Source organism: Nicotiana tabacum, chromosome 22 (assembly GCF_000715075.1).
Source record: "Nicotiana tabacum cultivar K326 chromosome 22, ASM71507v2, whole genome shotgun sequence".
Taxonomy (NCBI): domain Eukaryota; kingdom Viridiplantae; phylum Streptophyta; class Magnoliopsida; order Solanales; family Solanaceae; genus Nicotiana; species Nicotiana tabacum.
The window spans coordinates 224,628,148-224,647,148 of NC_134101.1; positions in this window are offsets into that span (position 1 = coordinate 224,628,148).

The following is a 19,001-nucleotide window of genomic DNA, read 5'->3' on the forward strand; positions in this document are numbered from 1 at the left end:
CACATATTCAGCTGCCCCAGCACCTTGTACAAGTGCTCAATGCATGTTCGACCACCACGAGATCCCACAGTAGGAAAGCAGGCAATAATCCTTGTCCCATCAAGAAGGAGGAGGCAAAACTCAGTGGAGAGGGAGTGCACTGTCAACTAACAACAAGCATCTCAAATGAATAGAGCCACTACTATAATATTTTTGAACGTTGGAGGTGCCAATAATGATGACTTTCGTCGTAATTTTAGGGAATTAATTGACACTCATAAACCCTCATGGTAGCCTTTCTTGAGACTAGGATGTTGTTGCATGCCCCCCTTCTAAATGAATTCAACTTCTCTAAGCTCATAGAGGTTCCTGCAGATGGCCAATCAGGAGACATGATCATCCTTTATAATCACAATGTGGTTACAGTGGAACACTTCACAAAAAATGGTCAGGAAATCCATGCTCTTTTAGTGGTACATCCTTTTAATTTTAAATGGTTTTTTCAGCTATATATGTGTGACGACCCGACCCATCGTCTCATGAGTTACTGTCTCGTTCGTCCCATTTTCTGCTTCCTCGTATTTCATTATCAGTATTGGGTGCATTAGAATTTATTTGGAGCGATTTTGATAAGTAATGAGACATTTAGTCTCTTTTAAGAAGGTTTAAGTTGGAAAAGTCAACCAGACGTTGACTTATGAGTTAGAGGGATCGGATGTGAATTTCGACGGTTAGGTTAGTTTCGGGAGGTGATTTGTGACTTAGGAGCAGGACCGAAAGTAATTTTGGAAGTCCGGTGTTGAATTTGGCTTGAATTGGCGAAGTTAGTATTTTGGCGAATTCCGGTTGATAGGTGAGATTTTGATCTCGGTGTCCGAATAAAATTTCGAGAGTTGTTGTAGCTTCATTGTGTCATTTGGGATATGTGTGCAAAATTTTAGGTCATTCGGACATCGTTTGGTCGGGTTTTTGATTGAATGTGTGTTTTAGAAGTTTTAAAAGACTTAGGCTTGAATCCGCTATAATTTGATGAGTTTGGCGTTAGTTGAGGTGTTTTGACGATTGGAGCTAGTTTGGATAATGTTTTAAGACAGGTTGGTGATTTTAGTTGAGGTCTCGGGGGCTTCGGGTGTATTTCGGAAGGTTAACGTATCTATTTAGGCACGAAAAAAATAAAGCTGCTGCATTTTTTACAGCACTGTGAACAGTAGTTATGCACAGTGCCCATGAACAGTACCCATGAATAGTGCCCCGTAACAGTATCCGTGAATAGTGTCGTGAACAGTGCCCAGTAACAGTATCCGTGAATAGTGCCGTGAATAGTGCCCTGTAACAGTATCCGTGAACAGTATCCGTAACAGTATCCGTGAACACTAATACGGGTGAACAGTATACGGGTGAACAATAATTCCGAAAAATTCTAGGCAGAATTTTTACATTTCATTCGCGAAAAACACCCCATTTCTACACCATTTTTGGTCATTTTGAGAACTTTTGGACGAGGATTGAAGGGAGTTTCAACTAAGATCGATTGGAGGTAAGTTTTATGAGCTAAATACATGATTTTATTGAAGAATCATCCTAGAAATCCATGAAAACATAGCCAAATTATAAGAAATTGGGGCTTGAGATTGAAATTCTAAATTTGGAATTTGAGGGGCCAAATGGACTCCGATTCTTGTGAATTTGGTATGCATAGACTCGTGGCGAGATAAGGAACATTTTTATGTAAAAATTTCTAGATTTCAAGATGTGGGCCAGGGGCTCGGGTTTTGCAAATTTCGCGATTTTTTATATTTTTCGAGTTTTTTCGGTTAGGTTATATTCCCTTAGCCTATTGTGATGTATTCGTTGTGGTTTTGGCCAGATTCGACACGCGAGGAGGTTGATACGAAAGGAAAGGGCATCGCGGAGTAGTATTTGGCCGGCTAGAGGTGAGTAATAGATGTAAATGATGTCCTGAGGGTTTGAAACCCCGGAATTTCACATCGTAACGCTATATTGAGGTGACTTGCACACCGGATAACGGGCGTGGGGTAGAGCACTGTTGGGGATTGAGACTTGGTCCGTCCCGAGAGATATTTTACTACATTTTTGGTTGAGACGTATACTTTATTATTGTGAATTGGGCTTGTTGCCATGCTTGGGGCCTTGTGCCGACCTGTAGAACACCTAGGAGATTTTTGACTGGTTTTCCTCACTTGTTTTGTTAAAGAATTTATATCTTCAGTCATGTTTCCAATTGTAGGCTTCTTGCCAATTATTTGAATCCTTCAGGGATTGATATCACTGCTTTCGCATATTTTGCATATTATTTGACCTCTGTCCAAGGTTTTAAATACTGTTTTGCAAACTCAGCCATCTTTCTAAGATTTGAAAACTTAAATGATATTTCTAAATGATATTTCGGGTTGAGAACTACTGTTTTACAAATGCCCAAGGGGCTTATGATGATTTCTGGACTGAGTATGGATCGAGCTGCGCGCCGCAGCAGTGTTATATTGATATTGAGGTCGAGAGCCTGGTTGATTACATTGATATTGAGGCCGAGAGCCTGGTTGATTACATTGATATTGAGGCTGAGAGCCTGGGTGATTATACTGAGATTGATATGAGGCCGAGGGCCTAGATTTGATGCCACGAGATGGCTTGATATTGCGCTTGGGCTGTAGGAGCCCCTCCGGAGTCTGTACACACCCCCAGTGAGCGCCATCGACGATAAATATGGATGGTTCGGGCTGTACGCCATAGTGGGTACCAGAGGGTACCGTCATATGCATTGCATTGCACTCATGCATTTATTCTTTATCTGCATTATCTGCCATAATAATTATGTGCTCTTATTTCATTGACTGGTTGCTTTATAATGTTCTGAGCCTGAGGGGCTGATGCTGTTCTGAGATACTGAGACCGAGGGGAAGATTTCTACTTATTATTTTGATACTGAGCCCGAGGGGTAGATTTCTAATTATTATTTTGATACTGAGCCCGAGGGGAAGATTTCTGCTTATTATTTTGATACTGAGCTCGAGGGGCAGATTTCTAGTTAGTATTTTGATACTGAGCCCGAGGGGCAGATTTCTGCTTGTTGTTTTGATATTGAGCCCGAGGGGCAGATTTCTACTTGTCATTTTACTGCCAAATTACTTGTTTTTCTGGTTTAAAAAAAATTTCACGTGATGTTTCATTGAATTGTTATTTTAAATGATTTCACTGCTTCTGTATAGAATGTTGTGTGTCTTAACGTGTTTTCTTACCTTCAGTCATTATTTATATTTATTACTCACTGGGTCGGAGTACTCACATTACTCCCTGATGTGTGCAGGTACAGGTATTCCTGAGGCATAGAGCGAGTTTTTTGTTGTTCAGTTTTCATCGGAGTTATCAAGGTAGCTGCATGGCGTTCGCAGACCCGTTTTCTCCCTTATCTTCTGTTATTTATGATGTCTTCAGACTTTGTTCCTAATTCCATACTTTGTAGAATTTTAGTAAACTCTGTAGTAGCTCATGACTTGTGACACCCCGGTTAGGGCTGAGTTGGGTTGGATTTCCGTATTTTATCTATACTTTCCGCTATTGGATATTATTAAACTATGTTTATACTATAATTGTATTAATTAATTGTCTTAAAAGGATGAATTGGGTTGAATGGCTGGGCTTGTCTTCATGAGAGGCGCCATCATGACCAGGTTCGGGAATTGGGTCATGACAATATGCTAGTACAAAAGTCCATCTTAGAGACATTATGTAGGATAACCTTAAAACTCTTTCACAAAATTATAAAGGACCTTTGATGTTGGGGGGACTTAAATGACATTATTAGTAGCAATAAAAAAATAGGTGGAAGACCATTGAAAACATCTAGAGCTTCAAAATTGTGGGAAAATATGGACTGTTGTAATCTCATCGACCTTGGTTTCAAGGGTAGCAAATTCACGTGGTCTAACCATAGGAAAATGAAAGGGTTAATTATAGAAAGATAAGATCTTGTTTTAGAAAATGATGATTGGTTAAGATTATTTCCAAATGTTACTATCACTCATCTCCCAAAAATCCACTCGGACCATAAGTCAATTCTAGTAAGATTAAATAATATCAATCATCACTGCGCAAATGTTTTTCGTCTTGAGAATATTTGGTGCAGTCATCCAAATTTTGGTAACATTGTTGCTAATCAATGGAGGAATTAAGACTTAATGGACACTATCAAAACCTTTACTGACTATATTAAAATTTGGGGTAAAGAACACTTTGGCAATATAATTAGGGATAAAAAAATACTCCTAGCTAGATTAAACAGTATCCAAAAATCCCCTCATTATAACCATAGTTTCTTTCTTCAAGAGTTGGAATAGGACCTTCTCAAACACTACAATAACATACTTAAACTTGAAGAAGACTATTGAGAATTAAAGTCCAGAATTAATTGGCTAAATGAGAGAGATGCTAACACTAGATTTTTCCAAATTAGTACCTCTAATAGGAAGAGACAAAACCACATTAGCTTCTTTAGGAACAGTGAAGGCTCATGGCTAGATAATCACCAAGATATTCTTAATCATACCCTTGAACACTTTACCTCTCTATTTACTACTAGTCATACATATACAAATTGGACCCACATGTTACATAGTTCAACAAGTTTCCATAATGTTGACCTTACACTATTAGATAATGCCTTACTTGATAGTGAAATTAATACAACTATTTTTTCCTTCAAGCCTTTTAAATCTCCGGGGCCTGATGCATTACACCCTTTTTAATCAAAAATACTGAAATTTTTTAGGAATCTCTGTAGGGCTTTCTGTCCCAAAATTTTAGTGAACATGTCATCTCTCCAGAGATCAATACTACCTATCTCCGCCTAATTCCAAAAATTTTCAATGCAAACAACCTCAATAATATTTGGTCAATTAATCTATGCAATAATATTTACAAGATTATCACAAAAATCATTGCAAACAGGCTAAAGCCAATGCTTACTACCCTCATAAACCCTACTCAATCTAACTTCGTTAAAAATAGAAGGGCTAGTAACAATGCCATTATTATTCAAGAACTTATTCCTCAATTCAAAAAAACAAAAGGAAATAATGGCAAAATGTTGGTCAAAATTGACCTTGAAAAGGCATTCGATAAGTTAGAATGGTCTTTCATATACAAGACCCTTTTATACTTCAAAATCCCCCCAAAAATGTCCAAACTAATTATGTCATGTATATCTACAACATCCTCATCTGTTCTAGTCAATGGAAGAAAAATCAAGTTATTCCACCCATGTAGGGGAAGGTAGGGTAACTCAATGTCCCCCTATATATTTTATATTGTTCATGAAAATGTTATCAAATTACGTAAACCATCTAGTGGACATTAGGACATAGGATCTTGCTATGATGGGCAAAGATAGCCCTATCTATCCTATCTTTTCTTCGTAGATGACTTGGTTTTAATTGGATAAGCCAACAATATAACCACATCATCCATTCAGTCTGCCTTTAAGAACTTCTGTGACCTATCAGAGGAAACTATAAACTAGGCTAAATCCAGAATAGTTTTCTCAAAAGATTATAGCAAAATAACTAGCTCAAATATCTCTCATTCCCTTGGGATAAAAGTATACAATACTTTTGGTAAATTCCTGGGTTTCCCTATTATATATAATAACCCCAATCACAGAGATTACCAATTCATCATTGACACTATGACAAGTAAACTTTCTGGGTGAAAATGTGATAAATTACTAGCTGGTAGAAGTACTTTAATAACATCAACTCTCTCCAGTCTACTAGCATATTACATGCAATACACGTTTCTCCCTCCTAAAACTCTTAAGAAAATTGAGCAAATTCAAAGAATTTTTCTTTGGGGTACAAGTGATCATAAAAGGAAGCTTCACCTTGTAAATTGGATTTGGTTACTAGAACCAAAGAAGAAGGGGGATTAAGGTTAAGAAAAGCTCGTTCTAAGAACTTAATCTTATTAGCCAGTCTAGCCTAGAGATTAGCTAACACCACCACCAATTTATGGGCAATTACCCTCCTTAGAAAGTACACTCATAAGCCAAGTTAAAACGGCTCATTCATTTGGAATAATACCATTAAGGGATGGAAAATATGCCAAAAAGGTATGACATGGTCCATCCACGATTTCTCCTCTCTTAATCTGTGGAAAAATAGATGGATCCCAAACTCAAATACCCTAAGAAGCTATGTCATTGGTCCCCTAACCAAAGAGGAAGACTCTCTTAGAATATGTGATGTTAGATCCGAAAATAGGTGAAACTTGGAAAGAATTACCTTTGTTATCCCGGATGAGATAGCTGGCAATATTCTCTCAACCTTCATCCCCAGTGATAATAATAAGGATTCCATATTCTGGGATAGCAATGTGAATGGGATCATCACTACTAATTCTTGTTATGAACTAGTTGAAGGTAAAAATCCTCCTCAAATAAACTCAAACTAGGTATAGAACTTGCATTGCCCTAACAAAATCAAATATTTCTTATTGCTTTGTAACCTCAATAGACTACCATGTAGAAATTATCTGTCCCAAATAAGCTTGAACATAGATGATCAGTGCACAATTTGTCGTAAAGAACCAGAATCTCTTATGCACATCTTCTTCACCTGCCCTCATGTCCATACTGTATGGCAGAAATTAGGCATTAATACTAGTAAATTCAAATCAAAATGTCAAAATTGGCTCCAATCTCTTACATAAGAAAATCCTAAAATTCCAAGCCAAATTGTGACTTGGAATACTTTATTCCCTTTTGTAATTTGGAACATCTGGATTACAAGGAACAATAACAATATAAACAATACTACCATTCCACTATCCCTTAATAAGATCATTAACCAATCTATTGAATATATTCTATTAACAGATAGAGAATCCAATTGGGATAGGAAAATCAACCTAACAATCAGTTGGATTAAACCTCATTTTGGTTGATATAAGCTAAATATAGATGGTTGTTACATCTCACATTTTTCCTACGTTAAAATTTCGTCTTCAGTTAATTGACGTAGACTCGGGGGGTGAGATAATTTTGACATTAGTATATTTACGCTATTTATAACAAGCGATAAATAAGTGTCATGAAGGATAAATGAGTACACGGATTAAAAAAACGAGTTTCGTTGAAAGTGGACAATTTGAAATAAAATACGGATCAAGCGACAATACCCGATAATTATGAACTAGTACTATGCAAGGTACCATGTAAAATCTTATCCAAAAGACAAAAGACTGTGAAAAGCAAGTCTTAACTAAAGACATAAGAGTGTTGGATTCCATTATTTTGAACAAAATATTAGAAATCACCTTGATGTAAAAAGTCTGATTTTTGGAAAGGTTTCAAAGTCACTTGGTCTTTAAGAAAAACGTTGAAGAGACAAGAACAAAATCCATTCGTTTAAATCCAAAGCGCAGATACTTAAATCCGATTTTTTGATTCTAAATTCAATCCACGAAGGTTTCAAACGGGATAACTATACGGAGTTGTTCCTACTTCAGGTATGTTCAGTCTAAGCTCTTCGTTCATTTTGCATGATTCCGTAATTACACAAGTTTGATAACTAGACATAAAGAAAAATTCATGTCCCCAAATTTACATATATTTTCCTAATTTTATAAGTTACAATATTCTCCTTATTGGGACTTCATATTCAATTGAGTATTTTCTTCTTCCAGTCAAGAGAGTAGAGAATTTACATATGTACAGTATTAAAAGTATTTTCATTACCATCAAGCTATAATCGATGGGCAGGCCTCTATGGGCAATCTCAGATCAGATGGTAAGTTATATACCGAGCCTACTGTGGCCGAGCGCCTACGAGCGAGCCTATTTGGTCGAGATACAGAGCCTAGTATGGCCGAGCGCTTATGAGCGAGCCTACTACGGCAGAGTAGATATATATGGATACCAAGCCTTATAGGGCCGGGCAACTATTTTACTGACTACATCGAAAGAGTTGAGTCAGTATCAGCAGATAAGCATATCTTTAGATTTTCTTTCACTCCCAGTTGTTTTCAGTTATTATTTTATTAGTTAAGTTTCAGCTTTAGTATATTACCTTACATACTCGGTACATTATTTCGTACTGATATCCCTTTCTGGGGGCGCTGCATTTCATGCGTGTAGGTTCAGACATACAGACGAGTAGACCTCCTAAGTAGGTGTATTCTTGCATTCAGCCTTATAGGTAAGCTCCCGTCTTTCGGAGTTGCTGGGTCTAGCAGTTTGGAGTACATCTTGTGTATATATGTAGCTGGGTTAATGGTAGGTCGGGGCCCTGTTTCGATCACAGTATATCCATCAGTAGAGGCTTGTAGATATATCATGTCAGTTAGTGCAGTATATTGGGCTTATAGGCCTTGTACATATATTTTGTTAGCTTGTCATTTGTAGTAATTATGACGGCCTTGCCGGCCCAGGTTTATGTTGACGTTTAGTGAGCGTTAGTCTCTATTCAGTTTTATATTTTGCATTGCACATTATCTTGCAATGTGGCCCATTGGGAAAATATGACATTACATGTTCAAAGTCTCTTAGTCACAAGTGGTATGTAAGGATAGGTGAGGTGCATGACAAAAGTGGTATCAGAGCAGTTCTATCATAGGGAGTCTACAAGCCATGTCTAGTAGGGTCTTGTTTATAGATGTGTGGTGCACCACATTATATAAGCAGGGGACTACAAGGCATTTAAGAGTTAGTGACCCTTCTTTCAAATATAAATCTTGTTGTAGCACTGAGTTATATGAAATTTGAGTTAAGCTTACGTGTTGACGTTTGCATGCATAGATGACGGTAACTAGGAAGGCTACGACTAGCTAGAGGAGAGAAACAACAGTAGGTGAGGGGACTAGCAGGGTACCCCCAGCAGATGGGCCCCAATCCGAGTCACATGGAGAGACCCCTACCCAGCGATTACCGGCTCCTTCACCACCTGAGGAGATTCCTAGGGAGGCCATACATCTAGTTCCCCCTCCGCTTCCATCAGATCAGTACTTGAGGAGTGCGCTACATTTGTTGGCATAGTTACTAGCTACCCAGCAACAGGCTAGGGCATCTGCTAGTTGTAAAATCCCGAAAAATTTTGCTAAGTAATTTAAGATTTCGTGGTGCCAAATTAGGCTAATTATTTTATTTTCTGTGCAAATGAGGATTCATGATATAATGGATATCAATTGGATATGTTAATAAGCGTATAAGTGTAAGCCAAGTTGAAAAAATTGCATGATAGACTAAAATTCCAAATGAGTATGCACACGACCCCACTCTGGATGAGTGTATCTAAATATATATAATGTTTTAGATGATGCACAGCCTATCAAATGAATGTCCTTTGAGTCTAGTTTCTAACGCTTCAAACTGTTCATCATTTGGACTTTCCTATAAGAAGTTATGACCAAATTACCAAAGGCTGGTAGAGGACTGTGCGGATGCGAAGCATCCGAGGCAGCATCCAAAAAGAGGAGCTGCCAGTGAAGTGCTGCGAAAGCATCCAGGTCAGCATCCAAGGTCCTGAGAGGAGTGAAGTGGGGATGCGAAGCATCCGAGGCAGCATCCGAAAGCTGGGCTTATAAACACAATTTCGGGATTCATTTTCTCCCATTTCTTTTGGACGACTCTTAGGGTCTTCCTCCACTCTCTCAAAACCTCCAACCCTACTTGGTGTAAAATTTCATCATTCCTACACTAGTATTGATGAAATCTACTCATGAAACACATAGATAGTCAAGAAATTCCTTCAAGAACTCAAAGGAGGGTTTGCAAGATTTCTTCCAAAAGGTAAATACCTTTAGACTTATATATATGGTTATATTATGAGAATATGAGTATGAATTAAGTATTTGTACTCTTGGTGTGGTGATTGGAAGCCATAAGTTTCCAATATAAATATATAATTATTGTAGAGATTGAACGGTGATTATTTGATAGGATTTGTTGGTTGGGTGTGAATGGATGGTCATACATATGTTGTTGGAAGTTATAAATTGGGTAAGAATGATGGTGCAATAAATTGTTGGTTAATGGTGATAGTTGGATGAACCAATACTATAGTTATGAGGTGTAAAGATCTATACCTACAAGGTGTTTGATAATATGCCTAAATGGCATAAGTTATGGAATTTATTACTAATATTGGACCTATTGAATGTTGTATTATAGATTGAAGTTGCTTAAGTGTATTGGATCTTTTTAGTATCATTAAGGGGCAAATTTCAGGTATGTATGGCTAAAACCCCATCTTCTTAGAAATTAAGCTCCCATGGTGTCCCTGCATATGTTTTAAGTCTGAAATTTGATTTATGAAGTATTTGTTATTTCAAGGGATTTCGTGTTGCAAGAATATATGTGAAAGGTGTGTCTCAATGTGTTCAATGTGCTATTCTTGGTAATAGAGGATATGTGAAGAATGTGAACAATATGTTAAATTACCTAGATTTCAAGTCAAGCTAAATTGTGATTATTATGTTTAATCATGAGAATTCCCCTCTATGCTTATAACTTGAATTGCTATTGTATGAGCCCATTATCTTAAATTGCAAGTTTGATGTTGAAAGTGAAAGTGATGTGGAATGAGAGTTATGAAATATGGCCTAGTGCCAGGTATGATGTGATATTTGTGGATCCAAGTGCCGATGAACTAATACATGTGAAACCAAAGATTGAAGTGAGATGGTTAATTGAAAAGGGTAACGTCTTGTAAGACGGCTTAGCCAATCGGGCCGTGATCGGACGCCATGTTATACACACATGGTGATAATGCAATGATAATTGAAACTGGAAAGTGAGACTGAAATAAGGGTAACGTCTTGAAAGACGGCTTAGCCGATCGTGCCGTGATCGGACTCCACTCAAGAAAATGGTGGTATTGTGAATGATGATGAACAGTATTAAAAGCCCCAAACTAAAGCTATGGAAATTATATGAAAGTTTTGATTCCTTTTATCTGATGATGTAGTGATTGTTTAAAGCTTTTGTTAAATCCTTATGATTTCTTTGTCCTTGTATGGTTGTTCTTTCTAATGAGACGGTGTATAGTTATACATACTAGTGCTATTCGATGGCACTAACGTCCCTTTTGCCGGGGGCGCTATGTCTTTAAATGGATGTAGGTGTTTCTATAGCAGGGAGTGTTGGTCACAGCTAGTGCCACATCATCCTTTCAGCTGACTAGGTGAGCCCCACTTTGTTTCGGGGTCATGTTTCATCTGTTTATCATCTATATTGTATTTGAGGTATAGCCGGAGCCTTGTTACCTGTATTTTCATATTACTCTTCAGTTGTATTTAGAGGCTTCGTAGATAGGTTGTGGGTAGTGTTGGGTATTTGAATTAAAGTAAAAATATTGATGATTTGCAATGATGTATAAAACTTGTAATATCTTCCAAATTGTGAACGAAGTTGATAATGGAAATGAAATGGAATTGTTAATGACATATTTATAGAATTTGATTAATGGTGTGCATTTCCTCTTTATTCAAAGACAAAATTGTGTAGTATGAAACCTAACAGGCTTGCTCAGTCGGGGTTACTCAGTTGAGCGTCGATCGCGCTCCTCGGATTTTGGGGTGTGACAAACTTGGTATCAGAGCCTAAGGTTTTAAAGTGTCCTAGGATATCTCGGAGTCGTGTCTAGTAGAGTTCTTCTTATCGGTGTGTTGTCGACCACATCTATAAGTTGGAGGCTATATGGGCATTTAGGAATGTTACCCTTCTTCAACACTCCTGATCGTGTGATAAAGCTTGACAATAAGATTATCTTCTAACTCGTGCATTGAGATTCAAGATAAGTTGACAATATGCTCTTTACCTTAAATTTCATACTAATGGAGATATCTTTCTTGTTTGTCTTTATGTTGATGATCGTATTTTCAAGGGTAATAACCCAAGTTTGTTTGAAGCTTTTAAGAAGGATATGTCCCATGAGTTCGAGATGACAGATGTAGGGCTCATGTCATACTACCTGGGCCTAGAAGTGAAGCAGATGGAGGATGAAATTTTTATCTCTCAAGAAAACTTTACAAAAGAGATATTGAAGAAGTTCAACATGCTCGATTGCAACCCCGTGAACACGCTGATGGAGAGTGGGACAACATTGTCCGAGTTTTAAAGTGGATTCCATATTTTTCAAAAGTCTTGTGGGAAATTTGAGGTACTTGACATGAACAAGGCCAAATATACTCTTTGCAGTTGGAATAGTAAGCTTTTTCATAGAAGCTCCTACCTCCACTCATTTCATAGTCACTAGAAGAATTCTTCGTTACCTGAAAGGTACGATTGAATTTGGGTTATTTTATTCTTCTTCTAATGACTTTAACCTTATGAGATTTTGTGATAGTGATTATGCGGGAGATATTGATGATAGAAAAAATACAACTGATTTTGTATTTTTCTTGGGTGATTTTGTTATTTCTTGGAGTTCAAAGAAACAATCCATTGTTACACTCTCGACTTGTGAAGCCGAATACGTAGCAGCAACATCATGTACCTGTCATGCTATTTGGCTAAGAAGATTATTGAAGGAACTCAATTTTCCACAAATTGAAGCTATAGAGATTTGTATTGACAACAAATCTGCACAAGCATTCGCAAAGAATCCGGTGTATCATGATCGAAGCAAGCATATAGACACAAGGTATCACTTCATCAAAGAATGCATTGTTAAGAAGGAAGTCGAGCTCAAGTATGTGAAGTCTCGTGATCAAATTGCAGATATCTTCACAAAGCCTCTCAAGTTTGAAGATTTTGAGAGATTGAGATCTTGTCTTGGAATAAAGAGAAAAAATTAAAATTAATGGAGAGATTTATGGGACCTATTAAAATAAAAAATAAATAAAAGAAAAAGCAAAACAAAAGTTGGCAACATGTTGCAATGCAACAAGTTGAAATGGACGATAACAAGATGGCAATTTACAGATTGCTGCAAATTGCAACGAATGAATTTGATTGGCTCAGTTGGACGGCTCCTTTTTTATAAATAGAGTCATTCTTTTTCATTTCAAGTACACCAAAAATAAGAGAAGCCAGAGAGAGTCAGAGAGAGTAATCCACATATTATAATCTATGAGATAAATATTGAATGAGAATAATATTGTAGTTGAGGAGTTTAAAATAAAGAGTGTCATTTCTTTTGAAGTTGTAGTAGTCTCTTGACACTACCAAGTTGTAATATTATAGTGGTATTATATTGCTCCACTCGGATATTATAATATATCCCGTAAAAATATTTGGTGTCGTTGTTATTCTCTTGTGTCATTGTTATATTTACCGTGAATAAGTGGAATATTAGTTTTTCCAACACTAAGTACCTTCCCTAAAATAATGATACACTCCTATGTTTGCCTCATTTATGATGTTGTCTATAATCTGTTTGTTCTTCATATTGTTGGTCATTCTGTTGGTCATCATATTTGCACTAATTAGGGAGTCGAGTTCAAGAATAAAATTAGCGTAGCCATGTTGGTTGCACCATTTCACTCCAAACTCAGAAGCAAGAGCTTCTGTGATGTTGTTGCTCTTACTATGTATGGGCACTAAGGAGGCCATGATCAAGTCGCCATAGTTGTCCCTCACAATGCCCCCTATATAGCGTAGGCCACATGACTTGATTCTAGCTTTGTACATGTTTGAGTCTTTCTATCTTGTTACGGTAAATAGGGCACTGGACCTGGCTTTGCACACTAGGTATAACCTTAGCAATTGCATGCATTGATAATCCAGATCCCTTGGTACCTCATAGTGTTGTAATTGAATTTTTTCTTGTTGCCATACCTACAAGAGGTCCATTATTTCCAGATATATTTCCCAGCAAATGATAGTGGGTCCTTTGTCTTGTAGATTAATGTTGTTCAAACTATCTTGAAGCTTTTCGTTCCTTTCTAGTTTTCTAACTGACTAATAGTGTTCTCTCTACTACTAACATGTCGAGAAACGAGTTAATACGTGCAAGTACAAGTCCTAGACCAACTATAAATATACTTTGACACTCTTATTCTTACAGGAACGATGTAACACATAACCTTCCTGGTACTTCACACTTCATGTTCTATAATTATCATACCCAATTAATTAAGAAGAATTAACCTAAAGCCAATCGTCCAACCACTTTAATTAAAGATAGCCGGTGAATATATAGTATATAAATAATTTATATAAAATATGTGTATAACCGTGTATAATCTATGTATACTGATTATGAAAATTAAACAATGAATACAATCAGCTATTTATGTAAAAATCCCATTAATTAACTCAGATTTTATACTCATTTGGGTCTATGTCGATAAGTAACTGATGTTTTATACTTCACTACCACACAAGAGGCAGGGTGATTTGTATGCTATCTAATTATTGCTTAATTTGATTATAGAAGGAACTGGTTCTTCTATGTGTTCCAACTACTACTGTTGCGGAATAATAAATACAGAAAATAAAGAACACAGAGATTTTACGAGGAAAACACCTGGCTCAAAAGGTGAAAAAACCCCGACCTACCTTCCAGTAGGATTTTTCCAAACTCTCCACTAAAATCACTGAGCCAAAAAACGCATTTACAAAAAACTCTTTTGTAAATCTAAGATTAACTCTAATCCCGTTGTGATACACATCCTCAACTGTTGCGACAACTTCAAGTTAACTCTAACTTGAAAACTCTAGATACCTAATACAATCTGAAAGGTACAATGTAAAATCACCGACTACAATTGAACTAGAATAAAAGATAGACACTTGGAACTGGTTCTTCTATATGGTTCAAGTAGCTTCAAGTTTGCATGCTTGAATCACACATAAATTACTTGCTATTTTGCTCTCAATTCATGTTTAACTTCTGCTTATGTGCATTACCTATAAAAGATAACAACACTAATATTTAAGGAGTTAGCAATTAGAGATTGACTAGGACACTGATGCTACTCTTCCATGGTGGAAGAGTTCTAGTTGATCTCATACTCTATCTCTATTCTTTTCCTAAATCGTGTTCTCTTTGTGTAAGGAATCTTTCTCCTTATCTAATATGCAACATTTTCGATCATGATTAGGAGATATCACTTCTAATAAGATAGGTTTGTCCCCTTCACACGCATCTCACTTGTTTGAGTAGATCATAACTGTGCTTTACAAGATGGACCTTGTCCATGTCTGAGTTCCTTTGTCAGTCCTCAAAACATAACCTTTACTTGGGCCAATAAATTTCTCTTTTTTGATGATGACAAACTCTATGCTTTTCACTCACTTAGGCCCTGTCAGAACTCAGCTTATTCATCAATACAAAGTTAGAAAAATTTACTTATCATCAAGGACCAGGTTCATTAGGTTATAAACACCACTTATTTAGAATATATAAAGCACAATAGCTCTTCCCCCTTTTGGCATTATCGAAAAGATGCATAGACAAAGTGTGACTCCCAGAATTTTAACAATTACTCATGGCCACCGGGGCAACTGCAAGTGCAATCATAGATTAATCATCAGTAATCAAGCAAACACATTCAAACTATCAAGGAAATATTATCATTCAACAAGAGCAAAAACAATAGATTTCATTAATAGAAGATATGTTGCTGCCACAATCCACAAAAAGAAAGCAAAAATATTCAAAATATGAGCAAACAAAAAGAGAAATCCCTAATCTGGGTCACTGGTGGTACTCGAAAGGTTCAGGAGATGAAGGCTAGAAGTCCTAAGGCTTGGGAGAGTTAGAGGGTTGGTTTTGGGCTTGGAGAAGGTTCAACATATTTTGAAGAATGCCATTATTCTTCTCCTCTTCCTTGGTGAGCTCAGTTCTGAGAGCATACCTATCAGATTCAACCTCTACAAAGTGAGCCTTCAGCCTAGCTATCTCAGCATCCTTGGCCCCACTTTCCTGAACTAGAACCCTGACTTTACTATTGAGAGGTGTCTTCTTGGATGAACCAAGTTCATTGGGAATGGCATTGACTAGATAGTCACAAGAAATCAAAGTATTAATGCCAAAATGGTCCTTGCTTGTGGCTATTTCTCACTTCTTCAGAGACACCTTGCATCGATCCAGAACAGTAGTCAGAATAAATTCATAAGGGGTGGCATGGGCCTTGGAGCCATTGATAACCCTGTCCAGTAGCTTGATGATGAATGCAGGCCAGTTGATTTGCCTTCCACTTTCAAGACACTCCATCAGAACTAAGTCCATATAGTTACCAATGTGCCTTCTTTCCTGCTTGGGCAGTAAGCCCTTGTTGACAAACTCAAATAGGACTTTTTTATGGCTTTATTTCACTCTTGTGCACAAACTTAACCTCATTCACTTCTTCATATACATCACAGAATCTCCTAGTGATTTCAAGGGCAAGAGGAAAGGAATCCAAACTTGGTCATCTTTACCTAGTGTAGTCACCATATCCCTCAGTTGGGATGTCAAGAATCTCACCCAACTTCTCTGGATCAAAGGTCACTTGAACCCCTTTCACTTGGCTGGTAACTCTGCCAACCTTGACCTCTGTATTGGCCATGAATTCAATGATTTCATTCCGAGCTAGCCTTCCATATATCTGAAGGACCATGTCCTTCCATCCATGAGTAGCTAGTGCATCAACCAATCGACCCATTCCTAGTTCCACCAAGTCTTTGAGTAATCTCCCTTTTAAAATTTTACTTTTGCCAAACTTGGCCAGCCTGTCTTGTTAACCATCAGAGTCACTCTCTTCTTCACCACTCCATCCCTCATCCTCAGCAATTCTAACTGGTTTGTTTTTCATTGCAGACCTTGTCCTCTTGGCCAATAAAGATTCATCAACCTTAGACCCTGATGAAGACTTCTTGGAAGAAGTCTTGGTCTTTTTAGGCTTGGGGATCTGAACCACATATGTATGTTCCTCCTAATGGACCTGTCTCCTCTCCTCAACATCAACAGCCTCAGAAGTCTCTGCAACCTTAGTTTTTCCTTTATCTATCCTCTTCTTCTTGCTTTCAGCCAAAGCCTTTTGTAATTCACCCTCACTCTGTTTCACCATACTTCTTGTGCATCTCCTCTTTGGCAAGGGAATTTCAACAGTTGTTGGGGAATTGACCTTTCTTTTGTTGGTATTCTTTGTAGTACTTGGAACTTTAGGTGTTGGAGTTCTCCTTTTCTTGGGATTATAACTGATATCTCCTTTCTTCAGAAGGTCTGCTAGTGTTTCTTCAATAGATGAACTAGGTTCATCCACATGAGAACTTAAATTTACCAAACCCTCAGCAGCCACCCCTGATCCACTTCCCCCTATTTTCTTGCCACTTTCTCCTACAATTTCATCCTCAATCCCACAAATTGCCAGTCTAATCATCTCAGAGGTGGGTAACAAATCAACAGCTTCTACCCCCATTCCTCTCACATCACAGCTTGCACTCTCTCTCTCTCTCTCTCTCTCTCTCTCTCTCTCTCTCTCTCTCTCTCTCTTTATTTTTCATTTTTATTTTTACCTCCTCTCCTTTTCAACTCAGGCATTTCCATATCTCTAACAGACCCAACAAGAAAAAACTTATTTTTTAGACTTTCAACCAAAACAGAATGTACCTCAGAAGGGGAACTCTGAATCTTCTCAGAATCAGAAGACCCAGTTCCTTCCCCCTCACTTGTAGACTTGAAGGAATCGTCTAAGTGTTCAGATTCTTGGGCTTGGCTAGCCTTCAATTGTGCGTTCAATCTTTCTAATAGTGCAACTATAACCATAATTTTACGAGCGAGAATCTTAACACGTTTCCTCCTAGGCTGGGGGGTTGTACTGGGTTGAGGAGGTGTGGAGGAATCAAAAGAGTTAGGTTGTGGAGGAGTGTCTGGGTTATCTCGAGGGTTCGACATTGTGACTGATTTCGTGAGAGAATTTTGGAGTTCATCTTTTGGAAGAGAGAATAATTCAGATTGAAAGAAATTTTGATGGTTTGGAATAATGAGGGTGGCAGAAGGTGATTATATGTTTTAAAGAGAGAAACTTAATTAATGACTAACGTTAGCTTCTTGCAGTCAATTATAAGTCCAATCAACCTGAAATTTCAGGTTGAATGAACGGTTAAGCTTCCCTGGATTTTAGGCAATTTTTGTGGTAAGAATTCTAGTAGAGACGGAACTGGTTCAAAAAATAATCGAATAGGATTTTTTGATGTTTTTGAACATAGGTAGGACTTTGGTAATGATTTAAATATTGATATTTCTAATTGTGTAGAGTATAAAAAACATACCTCGTTATTCAGATAAACCAATACTGATGAACCAGGTTCTTCATTTAGAATCCTCTTGATCATGCCTAATTTACAAAAATAGAGAAGATTTTGATAGAGATTAGTGATTCATATCAACACATGTCACAGGAGTATACTATTTACAGTATGAAACTGAGTAAAAATTAATCTAGATATTTACACAAGTTCCAGATTTCCTAGCCAATTTTTTTTTCATTTTTTTCATTATGCATTCTGATCTGGTCCTATTAGGTTATCTTAATCATCCCTAATTTTAACTTGTTCCTTTCAAAGCTTTCTCTACTTAGTGTTTTAGTAATGATATCAACAATCTGTTTATCCGTAGCACAAAATTCTATAGTAATCAATCATTTCTCATAGTTGTCCCCTAAGAAGTGTTGTCTAACATCTATGTGCTTAGTCTTCTTATGATGAACTGAGTTCTTAGTCATACTAATAGCACTAGTGTTATCACAAAAAATAGGGATGAAACCAACTTCAATGCCAAAATCCATCAGCTGCTGTTTGATCCACAGTATTTGAGCACAACAAGAGGCAGCAGCAATATACTCAGCCTTATCAGTGGATAAGGACACTGAATTCTGATTTTTAGTGGCCCATGATAGAAGACATGAACCGAAAAAATGAGCCATACCTGCATAGTCAGCATCAGCATATCCTACTAGGTTAAATTTACTACCTTTAGGGTATAAGAGGCAAAGGTCAATAGCGTCTTTCAAATATCTTAGTATCCTCTTGACGAAAGTCAAGTGGGATTCCATAGGATTTTCTTGAAAACGAGCACAAAGCC